At 42.5% G+C, this 13,778-nt stretch overlaps 1 long non-coding RNA gene across 1 annotated transcript in view; it reads right to left on the bottom strand.

The window, feature by feature from the left end:
- Nucleotides 1-13,778, bottom strand: part of LOC145505063 (uncharacterized) — a 198,326-nt gene that overhangs the window by 10,647 nt on the left and 173,901 nt on the right. Inside the window, exon 4 of the long non-coding RNA XR_014052816.1 lies at nt 8,479-8,665. This is a non-coding gene — a long non-coding RNA (uncharacterized LOC145505063). The remainder of the gene's footprint in view (nt 1-8,478; nt 8,666-13,778) is intronic.

Here is a 13,778-nt window from a genome sequence, read left to right as displayed (position 1 = left end):
GGAACTACTGTTCAGACTTTGCAAACTTCCGCTGGCCTCCAATACACCGCTCCACCATTTTTACATAACCACTGTGCAACCACAGATGAGATATTAAGACTCTTTATGTCTCAGTTTGTAATAAAGCTTTTGAGGGACCCAATCTATAAGATCTATTTAGCTTTGAGCCTCTTATTCTCTGCTTTCCAAGAAGAATGATTTAACAATACAACAGCATGAACAAGAATTTTTTTCGCTTTAACAATAGATTGTACCCAAGAATACGAGTGATTGTACCCAAGAATAGGTGTGATAAGTGTTATAGCCCAGATGAATAATTCATAAACTGCATTGGAATGAAGCTACATTGGATTTAAACAAATTCTGGGATGTCTGTTAAATAGCTACTCATATTTCCTCTTGGCTCATGCTTTTGTTCACTCATTAAACTAATGTTTAATAACCACTTACTACGCCCCAGGTACTTCTCTGGGTATTAAGATGCAGGGTTCACATTCTGGCAAGTAAGACCAACAAAATTTCTCCCACTACAGTGTCTGCACACCTGTGTGGCTTCTTCTTGGGACAGCCTTCCCCTCCTCTCTTCATCTGGCCAACTTCTACTCTTCATTTAAAGAACCCGAATGTGACTTCTATAGACAGAACTTGCCTCCCATGAACTGAATGAAGTTCTACCATTACTTATTTCCTCGTGTTGCTCTATTCTTTTTCCTTCCCAGCCCTTAACAAAATCTAGGACCATTTTATTTCTCATTGCATTTCTCAGCACATGTGGCACAGTCCTTGAAAGGAGCAGTTGCTTAACCAACATGTATACATTACCACGTGTAAAACAGATAGCTAGTGGGAAGCTACTGCATAGCATAGGAAGCTCAGCTTGGTGCTCTATGGTAACCTAGGTGGGTGGGATGTAGGCAGAGGAGGGAGGTTCAAGAGGGAGGAGATATATGTATACATATAGCTAATTCTCATTGTAGTACAACAGAAAGTAACACAATGTTGCAAAGCAATTTTACTCTAATAAAAAAACAAATAATAATAAATAATAAAATAAAGCTAAAATCATTGTAACACCACCTAAAAAATACCTTTAAGCTAACTGAATGAACCAATGAACAGATAAAGGGCACATAAATGGATGGGAAGAAGGAGGTTGGAATGGCCTCCTAGAATTATTAGGTCTTTAGAGTGGTCAGGATTTAGGTGGGTGAAAGGTGAAGAAAATGGACAAGCAGATGCCTCATCTCCAGTTCATGATCTCTTATCTGAGAAACAGTCTCCTAATAGGTCTCAAAATTTCTGGTCTCTTTAGTTTTTCAAGCTAAGTGTTATCACACTACAAAGTCAGTTATATGACATCACTTAACATCTCTAAAATGTAACGGATGCCTTACTGAAAAATAGCCAAATTCTCCTGTATGGCACTACCCCCTCCCCCAAATGATCTGGCTTTCAACCCTTTGTCTGTATGTATTTCCCAGTAAATCCACCCACTTACTTTACAAAGCAATCATACTGAAGAGGCCATCCCCCACTGACCAGATGCATATCCTGCCCTTTCCTGTTTCCATGCTATACGCTTCCCCCATTCTCCCTCTGCTGAAGTTGTCATCTGATTTAAGTGTGACTCAAATGCCATCTTCCCTATGGAAGCTTCTATGGCAAAGCACCCTTCCTCCTCGGAAGGAATCTTTCCTCCCTTTCTGCGTCCACTCCACATGCCTATATTTCCTTTTTGTGCATCTAAGTCATTCTGCTTCATACCACGGTTCCTATCTACATATTTTTCAGTAGCTGATGAACTCTTCTAGATCAGAGGCAGCTCCCAAACTGCTCCCAACATAAGGTAAACACTCAGTAGATGTTTGTTGGACTAAATGGCCTGATATATCCACCCAGGGATCCCTTTCTACTGTCCCTTGCTTCCTGTGGTGGGTCACTAGGAGAGCATTAAGATGCAGTCTTCTCAAAAACCAGACTGTAGCCTTCCCCCAACTCTGCTAATTTCCTTATTCATCAGATGTTTATTGAACACCTATCATATTTTAGACACTTCTAGTTACTGCAGATACCAAAAAAATAAAAACTATTTCTGTCTTCAAAGCACTTATATTTAAGTGAGTAGAAGACTCAGTATACTATGAAGTGCATCAGATAGTGAAAATTACTATAGAGAAATATAAAGTACAAAGGGGGATAGAGAATACATTGCCTCCTGGAGGTAAGGTGATATTTTAAGGAGTGTTCCTACAAGTCTTCTAATAAAAGCTGGCTATGGAGCAAACTCTAAGAAAATGAAAGAGCAGGCAAATAGGAGAGTGTGAGGCACACCAGACAAAGGAATATCTAGCACCGAGGCCCCAAGGTGGCACCAATGGCAACAATCCAATTTAGAGAAAATGACCACCTGTTCTGCAATGGTGTATTTAGGATCAAGTCTGAGACCAGTGTGCGTAGAAGAGGATAAGTGAAGGGACAGAATGCGAGTAGACAAAGAGGAAATGGGGTGTGAGCACACAGAGCCTAAGAGCTCATAGTAAGGGCTTAGACCTTCCCTGTCGGTGAAATAGGAAGCTGTTGGAAGGTTTGGAACAGCAAAATGAGATCAACTAATATGTGTTTTAAAAGCGTAAAAGTTTGGTTGTGGTGTTGAGGAGACATCATCGGGGAGTGGGAGCAGAAACAGACAGAGACCAACGTGTGCAATAACCTAGGAATGAAGGAGGCTCCAGACAGAGTGCTGCACGTGTAGGCTAAGAGGTGCACAAAGTCAGCCAACACTTGCTGTAGTCTGTCATTTTGATATAGTGAAAGTGAAAGTGAAGTCGCTCAGTCGTGTCCAACTCTTATCGACCCCATGGACTGTAGCCTACCAGGCTCCTCCATCCTTGGGATTTTCCAGGCAAGAGTACTGGAGTGGGGTGCCATTGCCTTTGATATAGTAGCCATCCTAATGCCTGTGAGGTGAAAATCTCACTGTGAAGACTGAGAGAAACAGAGCTTATGGAAGAAGAAGGATTCAAGATTTCAGTTGTGGGCCACTGAAGTCTGAAATGGTTTTATCATCCAGGTGAGATGTCAAGTTGGCAGTTAGAAAGAAGAGTCTGGAGTTCACAGAAGAAGCCAGAACTAAAAATATAAATTTGGGACATATCAACCTAATGATATGATTTCAACTTATGATTTCATCAAGGGGGGATAGTAAAGACAGATAGGAGAAGAGGGTCTGGGGCTAAGCCTGATATTAAGGGATCCAAGAATTTATGAGGAACCAGTACAAAGAAAAAGTGGCCAGCAAGCTAGGAGAAAAACCAAGGGGGGTGGTATATAACTAAGTGATGAAGGAATCTCTTATGCCAATTGTTGAGCCAAATTAAATGTGCACAACTGACCATCAGTTCTAACAATGTAGAAACTGGCGATCTGAGCAAGGTTTTGTGAACAGTTTGCACACAAGCTTGATTAGAGGAAGGTCCTTGAGCAAATGGGAGGAACAGAGCTTGGTAAATCATATAACAAAACAATCTTAAGTATAGACAGCTCTGTCTAGGTTTCTATTAACACGCTGTACTCATTTATCCGTATAATAGTGCACTTGCCCCTTTCTAATTTTCCTGATGTAAATAAATCTCAAATCTCTCCCAGACCAGAGATCAAAGGCCTAGAGAACTCTCCCTAAGGTAATAATTTTCAATATGATGCTTGTGGCCACACAAAAAGGACCAGGGCCCTACCCTCAACAATTTTAAATTCCATTAACCTGACATATAGCCTGGGCCTCTGTCTCCTCCAGGAGATTCTAATGTGTAGCCAGGGATGGGGACCACTGCCCTGATTAATGAAGAAGCAAGCAGGGGAATCTGATGGAGGTTCTTACGTAATCCTCTTCAGCCATCTCTCCAGAATCTTTCTCCCTGTCCATCCCACAGTCAATGCTCTGGTTCATGCGCTCATTTTCTCTCCTTGAACTATTGATGCTGCTCTTTAGATAGTTCCTCTGCCTCTGGGCTTACCTCCTTTGATTCATTTCCTCTCATATTACCAACCCATTCCTTTGAACTGACTGTTTTTCTTTTAAAACTTCTGGTGTCACTTTATTGACTTCAGGTTAAAATTCAAATTTCTTATGATGTCATTGAGTCATATGAGTGCTCCACAGTTATACTGGCGTCAACCACTGGGTAAACAGAGTGGAGTCAAACCACTGGGGCAAACAGAGACATATACAGAGAAGGAGTGACAGAACCAACAACATGGGTGCAGATGGGGAGCTTTTAAAATCCCATAAGGACTTTAAGAATATTAGCAGAGGGGCGGGAGGAAAGTTGGGAAGCATAAACTGGGAGATTGGGGTTGACATACACACCCTATTATATATATAATGGGGCTTCCCAGGTGGCTCAGCGGTCAAGAATCCACCTGCCAATGCAGGAGACGCGAGTTTGATCCCAGGGTCAGGATCCTGGAGAAGGAAATGGCAACCCATTCTAGTATTCTTACCTGGAAAATCCCATGGACAGAGCTACAGTCCATGGAGTTGCAAAAGAGTTGGATACAACTTCATGACTAAACAACATTATATAAAATACTTAACTAATAAGGACCTACCATATAGCACACGGAACTCTATTCAATTCTCTGTAATAACTTAAAGGAGAAAAGAATCTTTAAAAGAGTATACACACACACACACACACACACACACACACACACACACACACATATATATATATATACACACACATAACTGATTCACTTTGCTGTACCCCTGAAATTAGCACAACATTGTAAATCAACTATACTCCAATAAAAATGTTTTTTTAAAAAAAGAATGTACGAATCTATAAATGGTAAGAAATTTCCCACTAGACATTCTTGAGCACATTTTGCTTGTGCAAACCTCAGTCAGACATGAGTTGGAATACAGAGAAGAGAGGAAAAGTGGGGAGTGAGATTCTTCATCTCACTTGTGTTCACTCCATCTTTACCCCACATCCACAGGGAAATTACACTCATTCCTCAAACAAGTCATGTTCTTTCACCTCTAGGATTTAACGCATATTGTATCCTCCTCCTGGATCACACTGTATCTCCTTTCTTTAAGTAGCTAATTTCTACTCATCCCTGAGATCTCAGCTACATGATGAACTCCTCTGACAAAACTGGCCCGACACCTGTCATCCTCTACTTCACCAGCTTCACTAAGTCTGGATTGAGGGTGTTTCCTGCAGTACCCCATACTATCCTGGACTTCCTTCACCATGGCCCTTCTCTCACCATGGTGTAATTGTCACTTTACTTGTCTGTTTTTTCCACTAGACTACCAAGACCATGTCTATTTCAAGGTTCAATAATTCCTTGCTAAATGAACACTAATATGAATTCAATCTAACGGGTTGGTAGAAAAATCGATACATAAAACAAGTACTCACAACTTACAGGTGCAGAACTCTCCTTTGCAATTTGACAGCCCCAAGACTGTCCTACCTAACCCTGGCCTTGCTTTGCCCCACCCCCACTGGTGGACATGTGCTTCCCATTGGCCTCGGTGTCCGTGACATGAGTCATGCTGAAAGCACATTGGAAACCCTCAGCTTAATAGCTCTTTTCTGAGAAAATTACCCAATCTGGCACTCCTTCTGGCCCCAAGGCCACTTGACAGATCCCAATGAGCCAGGCCAGATGGGAGGGGGGATGATTCCACCATCAACTTGTCCAACGCCTGAAAAATGTTGGCTTTGGGATGCTGCAGATCCTCTTTTGTGTGTTGCCTAGAATTGGAGGAAGGTGTTCTCCGCCAGGCCAAGGCAGTGAGGTCTCTGTGTTCCTGGCTGAGGCCCCCAAGTCGGTTCTGTCTCCACCGCAGAGCTCCCTGCCAGGTGGAGTGTCACAGCTGTGGAATCAGAGAAGTTGTGCAAGAGGAGAAAAAAAAGTTTTCCAACTCAGCAAAAGAACAAGTTTTGGAGAGAGAGAGCTAGGAGAGAGTAGGAGTCCAAAGCAAGGCTGAGAATCATGAAATAAAGTCCACGTGGCAAGAACTAAGGATCCTAGCAACTGCAATAACTAGAGGGAAGTAAATGAGCAGAAAGTTAAAGGGAAGGATGAGTGTTGTCAGGAAAACACAGGAATTTCACTGCTTTCTTACAGCCTGAAGTTTGTTACAAAGCATTCTATAGAGTCATGTGTGTATACTCAGTCACTTCAATTCTGTCTAATTCCCTGCAACCCCGTGGACCATGGCCCCCAGGCTCCTCTCTCCATGGAATTCTCCACCCAAGAATATCGGAATGGGTTGCCATGCCCTTCTCCAGGGAATCTTCTGAACCCGGGATGAGAAGATGAGACTCCGGATCAAATCCGAGTCTCTTACATCTCTGGCAGTAGGACGTGGATTCTTTACCACTAGCGCCACCTGGGAAATCCTCTACAGAGTCAAGTCATATATTATTTAACTCACCAAGCATTTGCAGATACTTTGTACTTAACCCCCTTGATCTGCACAACTCCCTAGCTTCTATTATTATTCCGTTTTATGAATAAGAAAAATGAATTTCAATGAGATTCATAAGTGACCAGGAAAAATTTCATGCTCAGGACCTGTCTGATCACAGGCCCATCTTCTGGATGGTAGCCCACCCCAAACCACCTTACACGCTGGGCAACCCTGAGGAAAGTCATGCTCTCTGATCCTATCTATAAAATGAGAATGCTATAACCACTGAGATAATCTATAGAGCAGGATTTCTTCAACAGTAAAGTATTATGCAAATGTGAGTTACATGTACTGGTTTATTCACTGGCTTGTTTCTTTATATTCTATTTCATTTCTCAATAAGGCCAAAGTGAGACCACACGCAGTGAAATAATACTGCACAGTCTTCCAGATATCAGTGCTAAAGAGATTAAATTCTCCATTTGACAGATCTTCATGGAGGAAGACTCTGCATGCACAAACCAACCTTATGGACACCAACCTCACATTCAGAAAAGCACTCACCTCAACATGCCCTTACTAAACCCCTGTGTGTGCATGCTCAATCGCTCAGTCACCTCTGATTCTTTGCAATCCCATGGACTGTAACCCACCAGGCGCCTCTGTCCGTGGGATTTCCCAGGCAAGAATACTGGAGTGGGTTGCCATTTCCTTCTCCAGGGGATCCTCCCGACCGCGGGATTGAACCCCTGTCTCCTGCAGCTCCTGCACTGGCAGGTGGATTCTGTACTGGACCAAAACTGAAGGCAGTATATAAATGTGAAGAAAACAAGTCCCTGCTCCCAGGATCTCACAGTCTAGAAGAGACAGCAGAATAATAAAGATGCCATTTAAAGAGTGTGCTCAAGAAATTCTCTGGTGGTCCAGGGGTTATGAATCCACCTTCCAATGCAGGGGACGCAGGTTCGATCCCTGGTCAGGGAACTAGAGCCTATGTGTCACAACGAAAGCTCCCACATGCCGCAACCAAGATCCAATGCAGTCAAATAAATAAATATTTTTCTAAAAATGTAAAAAAGTCTGTGCTCAGCACAACTGGAAAGGAAAAGGCATCAAGTTGTAAGCTTAGAGAATGTGACAGAGGCACTTAACCCAGGAAAGTGCTTCTGGAGGCAGGAACTACTGAGCTGTTTCCCAAAATGGACTGGAGTCTACCAGGCAAATCTTGGGGGTGAACAAGAAGTAGAATGTTCACACCCAGGAATAGGAGGGTGTGTGAGTTGGCAGTGTTTGGGTCTGTAAATAATTGGCCTGGCTTAAGCTTTGAGTTGCAGGGGCGAGTGGGATGTGCAGGAAGAAGCTCTCAGAACAAAAATAACTTCCTTGGCTCTGCTCATGAGCGTCCTCACTCCAGGGCACAGTGAGACATCCAGCAGGCTGCTGGAGCCCTCCAGAGCTTTCTGTCTTACTCAGATACATCAGCTTCCCTAACTGCTCCAATAAGTAAACCAGGCCTCAGCAACCTCTTACCTAAACCACATCTCTCATCCCTCATAAGCAAAGACAAGTTGCCCAAAGCCTGAACAAGCTACGTCTGTTTCCCTTCGCTGAGTTGTAATGGTTCAGACCTTGGGTTCTGGAGTTAGACTGGCCCACCTTGCAAACCTGTCATGGCTGCTTCCTTACTATGTAACATTGGGAAAATTATTTATTTTCTCATATCTCAGTTTCCTCATCTGTAAAGACGGTCAATAATATCACCTGCCACATAGGGTTTCTGGGAGAATTAAATGAGATACTACAAATAAAGAATAAGAACAATGCCTCCCATATAGCAGTTATTCAGTAAGTGTTAATTATCATCATTATTATAATAATTACCTGAAACATCAACTTCTACAACCCCAGTCACTTTACTTTGAATTATAATTCTTTCCAGTAACAGGGGAAATGTGCATCAAGAGAGAGAATGAGAGAACATATACATAAGAATCATTGATTAATATGGGAGAAAGAACACAAATGCCCAGACCACAAAGTCTCACATGGCTGCGATGGTTTCGTTTCAAGTTTGACGTCCAATTTCCTGGCAGCCAAAGCAGAAGGGAGAACCAAATTGTAATTACTTTCCCAGGACATTTCCAAAAAAATTTCTTCCACCGGCTTCACAAAGGAGACAAGACGTGATGTAGTGAGCATATCCACAGAGGGGTCCGGATTGGTCTGTTGGAGCTGCCATAAGAGAGAACCACAGACTGGGTGATCTAAACAACAGAGATTAATTTGAAATTTATTTTCTCACAGTTCTGGAGGCTAGAAGCCACAGATCAAGGTGTTGGCAGAGTTTTTTGTCCTGCTTTGTTGGGTTTTTGTCGTTGTTGTTGTTGAAAACTCTCCTCAGCTTATAAATGGCTTTTATTTTTTTTAATCTTGTCTTCACGTGGTCTTTCCTGTGTGTGTCTGTGTCCTAATCTCTCCTTATAAAAACACCAGTCATATAGAACAAGAGCCCACCCATATGATCTCATTTTATCTTAATTACCTGTCAACTACAAATGGCACTTGCCAAGATCATTGCCAGCAACTCAACAACAACAAAAAGGGCATTTGCCATCTGCCTCTGTGGAGATTGAACCCTGTACTGCTGCAGCTGTTGACCTTCAACACTCCTCCCTGAGGGAGTTCAGGGTGGAGTGAAGCACTCTGTGGCCCAGGGACCCTGGTGGGACAGGTCTTTAGATAGTTCGATATTTTCAGGAACAGATTTCATAATTCTAATTTTGCATCTCTTCATATCTAGAGAAGCACTAAATCCTTTCACGGTGACATCAACTCCTTGTGACCAGCAGAAACTCTTTTGTAAAGTAAGCACTTGATTACATTGAACTCCCCCTTCATCAAAATCTTGTATATTGACCTTCCCCAACTGCCTTTTTGGAGCTGTCTCTCAGAGCTATTTGTGATGCTCCATCCTGGGCTGCAGTCCTCATTTTGCCTCAAATAAAACTTAACTCATAACTCTCAAGTTGTGCATCTTTTTTTAGTCGACACCTCTTGAAAGTCTCTATTTCCAAATACAGTCACAGTCTCAGGTATTGAGGGTTAGAACTTCAACATATAAATTGGGGATAGGGAGACACAATTTAACCCATGACAATGTACCTGAGACAGAGCAGGGAGGAGATAACACAGCTTGACTCCACAAGTCTCCCTGACACTGCAGTCCTCTGACCTTCTGATGGCCCAGTTGATTTCAGAAAAGAACCCAGGGAGTCTAGAGGGGTGGCTGGACTATTTACATTCCAAAGATATGGGGAGAAGTTCATGCCCCTCACCCAGTACTAGAAGGTGAAGGTGGGGTAAGAGAAATAGAGACCCTACTTCCTACTGTGAGTCTGAGGTGTGTTCAGTATTGGTTTGCTGGGTAAGGAACCTTTAAAAAGGTAATATTGCTTTAAGGCATTTTGCTCTAGCAGTGGTGTGTGGCTAACAGAAAATGGGAAAGCAGTTAAGAGTGGGCTGGAAATAGTTTAAGACTGCAGATCTAAACTGGGCCATGTCAGTGGAGACAGATGCCAGGAGATGGATCTGCCTCATGCAACCTACTTCGTGGTTATGGTTCAGAAAAGATCTCCGCTTGGTTAACAAGTGGAAAGAAGTGGTGGGGATGATGAATGGGGCAGGCTCGGCGGAGAGGATTTCAGTTTCCAATCAGTGCAGATCTGAGTTAAAGCCTCTGGAACAAGAGCCAATCTGCTCTGCGACTGCCGTGGACCCTGACCTCCTGGAAATGGAGAATGCACTTTACTGACAGTGTCTCTGCACCAGTCACAGAGTCAGTCACTATTATTACATTTGATCGGGTGATTCCCAAACTAGTTAGATGTTATTTTCTGTATATAGTAGTAAGGAAACTGAGGATCAGAGGAGTAAAGTGAGTCACCTAAGGACATGTGGTAAATGACAGAGGCAGAATTTAAACCAGTCTAATGACTTTAGTTAGCGTGACCTTAACCAATATACAGTCAGTGCCCCACTCACATTACTGAGTCCTCTAGGATCAACTGAGATTTCAGAGGTTAATAGCCTTCAACATATTTTAAAGTCAATCAGCAGCAACTGACACAAAATCGCTCTTGCTCCCTTGATCACTAAAACCACCTGAAACCATTTCTCTGAATGGAGGTACCAGAGTCCTTAGCCTTCTGCATTTTCATGGACAGAAATGGGACAGAAAAGGTCACAAAGCCATAGTAATGCCAGGGCTCCATAGCCTCTCAAACACCTTTTCTTGGGCCTTTTAAAAGCAACCCAAACAATTGAAGAACCATCTAGGCAGCATCCTATTAGCATCTATGAAGGGCAACTCCAACGCGGTCCAGAATCAAATCTCAGAAGAGAACACAGAGATCCAGAGCACTTCACAGAGTTCTCACTCCCAGAGGAAAATGTCCATCTTTTTCAGCATTTAAGAAACCAGTGCCCTCCCATTTCATGAGGTCCCCTGCACCCCTTGACTGTCCCTCATGAGAAATAAGGAGATGGAGGTGGGTCTGGAATGGACAGCTTCCTTCATCAGTACACATGTTGAGCCCCCTGTTTTGGCAGCTAGGCACAAGGAGGATTGAGGAACTCAGCAGCAGGATTGACCTGGTTTCGATTCCCACCCCTGCCACTGGGTGACCTTGGGTGAGTCATTTAAACTCTCTGAATTTCAGGCTATCATCAAAAAATAAAAATGCTGGTAGGACACAGACTACCAGGGAGTGTCAGGACTAGCCATGTCCACTGAAGTAAAGCAAACCAGTGGGGCAGCATGCAGGGGCAGAAAGTTACAATTAAACACAGTCAGGCTCAAGTCTCAGCTTCACTACTTAGAAGCTCTGGGACACTTAGATCTCACTTAACTCTTTGACCCTCCATTTCCCCACTGTAAAATGGGTTAAATTATACTTGCCTTACAGAGCTATTATAGGAATGAGAAACACTTTTGCATCTGAAATACAGCAAGTTCTTAAAAAGTGGTGATTATTACTGTTTATGAGATGCCATGCTAGGCTCTGGAGATGTAAAGATGAAAAATCAGTGATGCTCCCTACCATCAGAGTTCACATCTCTGGGTATCTATTTCCTTGTCCATTGTATAAGGTAACATGCTCTTCCCTGATTTATTCATAGGGCTAATGATAAAATTAATAGAACAACTGTAATTATAGTATCTATGCTAATTGAATATGATTACAATGTGGCTAGGCACATTATCAAGTGTATTAGATGAATTTTTTTATTTAATCTTTGTGGTAGGCAGAATAATGGCCCCCAGAGATGTCCATACCCTGATCCCTAGTACTTGTGAATATTAACTTAATGGCAAAAGCGGCTTTGCAGATGTGATTAACTTAAGAATTTTGAGATGGGAAGATTATTCTGGATTATCTGGATAGGCTCAATCTAATCACATAAGACCTTAAAAGCAGAGAAATTTTTCCAGCTGGAGGCAGGAGAAATGAGGCAGAAGGTGAGGTCAGACAGAATATCTGAAGTGTGAGGACTTGATACATGGCTTGTTTTGAAAGTGGAGGAAAAAGGCAAGGACACAAGAAATGCAAGTGGCCCCTAGAAACTGAGGGTGACAATCAGAGAGGACACGGCAACCTCAGTCCTGTGACCGCAAGGGACTGAAAGAGCTTAGGAGGAGACTACTCTCCCGTGGCCTGCAGAAAAGAGGACAATACTACTGACCGCTTCATTTCAGCCTTGTGGAGCCCAGAGCAGAGAGCCAACTGACCCAGGCTGTGCCCCTTTGAAATAATAAATGGGGATGATTTTTAAGGTACGAAATCTTTAGCAATAGAAAATCGTCAACACAACCCTGTAAAGAAAGAGTCATTGTAATTCCCATTTTGGTGATGAGAAACTGAGGCAAAGAATGGTTAAACTCATCCAAGATCACACAGATATTAAGTGGCAGAACTATTTGATCTAGTCTGATTCAAGAGCCTTTGTTCCTCAAAGCAGTACGTATGGCTTAGTACAATAGGTACTCAAGTCTGAAAAAAATGGATGGAGGGAGAGATGAATCAGTGGTGAGAAACAGTGAGTGTGAAGATGCTGAGGACATAGAAAGAACTGTCACTTGTGTTACACTGAGCAGATTCAAATCTGCCATTTCAAGAATAGCCTGAGACCATCAGAAGGTACAAACTTCCAGTCATAAAGTAAATAAGTTCTAAGGGTGCAATGTACAACATGTTAAAAATAACTAACACTGCTGTATATTATATACAAAAGTTATTAAGAGAGTAAATCCTGAGTTTGCATCCAAAGAAAATCCTTTCTGTTTCTTTAATTTTGTACCTGTAGAGATGATAGAGGTTCACTAAATTTATTGTGACAATCATTTCATAATGTATGTAAATTAAATCGTTATGCTGCACATCTTAAACTTACACAGTGAAGTGTAAGTCAGTTATATCTTGATACAAGTGTACTTACACAGTGCAGTGTCAATTATATCTCAATAAAACTGGAAGAAAAAAATTTTTTTAAAGAATACCCTTGGAAATAAAAGGAAGTTTTTATTTGAGGAAAGAGGACTGCACCAGGAGGCCTATATTTTGTTCCTGATTTTCCACTCCATTTTCTGTGTGACTTAAACCAATCTCTGCACTGCTCTGAATCTGTTTTTATGTTTTTTCTGTAAAATGGAAGTGATAAACCCGGTACAACCTCCCATTCATGGGTGCCATGAGGCTCACATGGGATGTTGCTGTTGTTCAGTCACTCGGTCGTGTCCAAACTCATTGTGAGCCCAGGGACTGCAGCACACCAGGCTTCCCTGTCCTTCACCATCACTCCAAGTTTGCTCAAACTCATGTCCACTGTGTCGATGATGCCATCCACCCATCTTATCCTCTTGTCGCCCCCTTCTCCTCCCACCCTCAATCTTTCACAGCAACAGGCTCTTTTCCAATGAGACAGCTCTTCGCATCTGGTGGCCAAAGTTACTGGCACTTCAGCTTCATGGGAAAGATTGGGATGAGGAAATGTAAAAATATGGGATGAGGAAATGTAAAAATATGGGATGAGGAAATGTAAAAATAGTTTGGCAAACTGTGCTCCTCATCCATTCCTCCATTTGGTCATTAACATTTACGAAGTGCCTATGCTGCAGCAAGCAGTGTGAGAGGAGCTACAGGTGAAAGCAAGCCTGTCCTAAAGATCTGCAGCCCTGTCATGGCAACATGTACAGAAGCATGTCATTGGAAAACCAGATATGATGTTGCTCAAGGAGCAACAGATAAGACCTTGCTCAAGGTCAAGTCAGACCCCAAGAGAAGAGTTT

This window comes from Giraffa tippelskirchi, chromosome 5 (genome assembly GCF_054371585.1).
Source record: "Giraffa tippelskirchi isolate mGirTip1 chromosome 5, T2T-mGirTip1v1.2.pri, whole genome shotgun sequence".
NCBI lineage: Eukaryota > Metazoa > Chordata > Mammalia > Artiodactyla > Giraffidae > Giraffa > Giraffa tippelskirchi.
The sequence above is the reverse complement of the archived record's forward strand: the minus strand, read 5'-3'. Positions and strand labels throughout refer to the sequence as shown.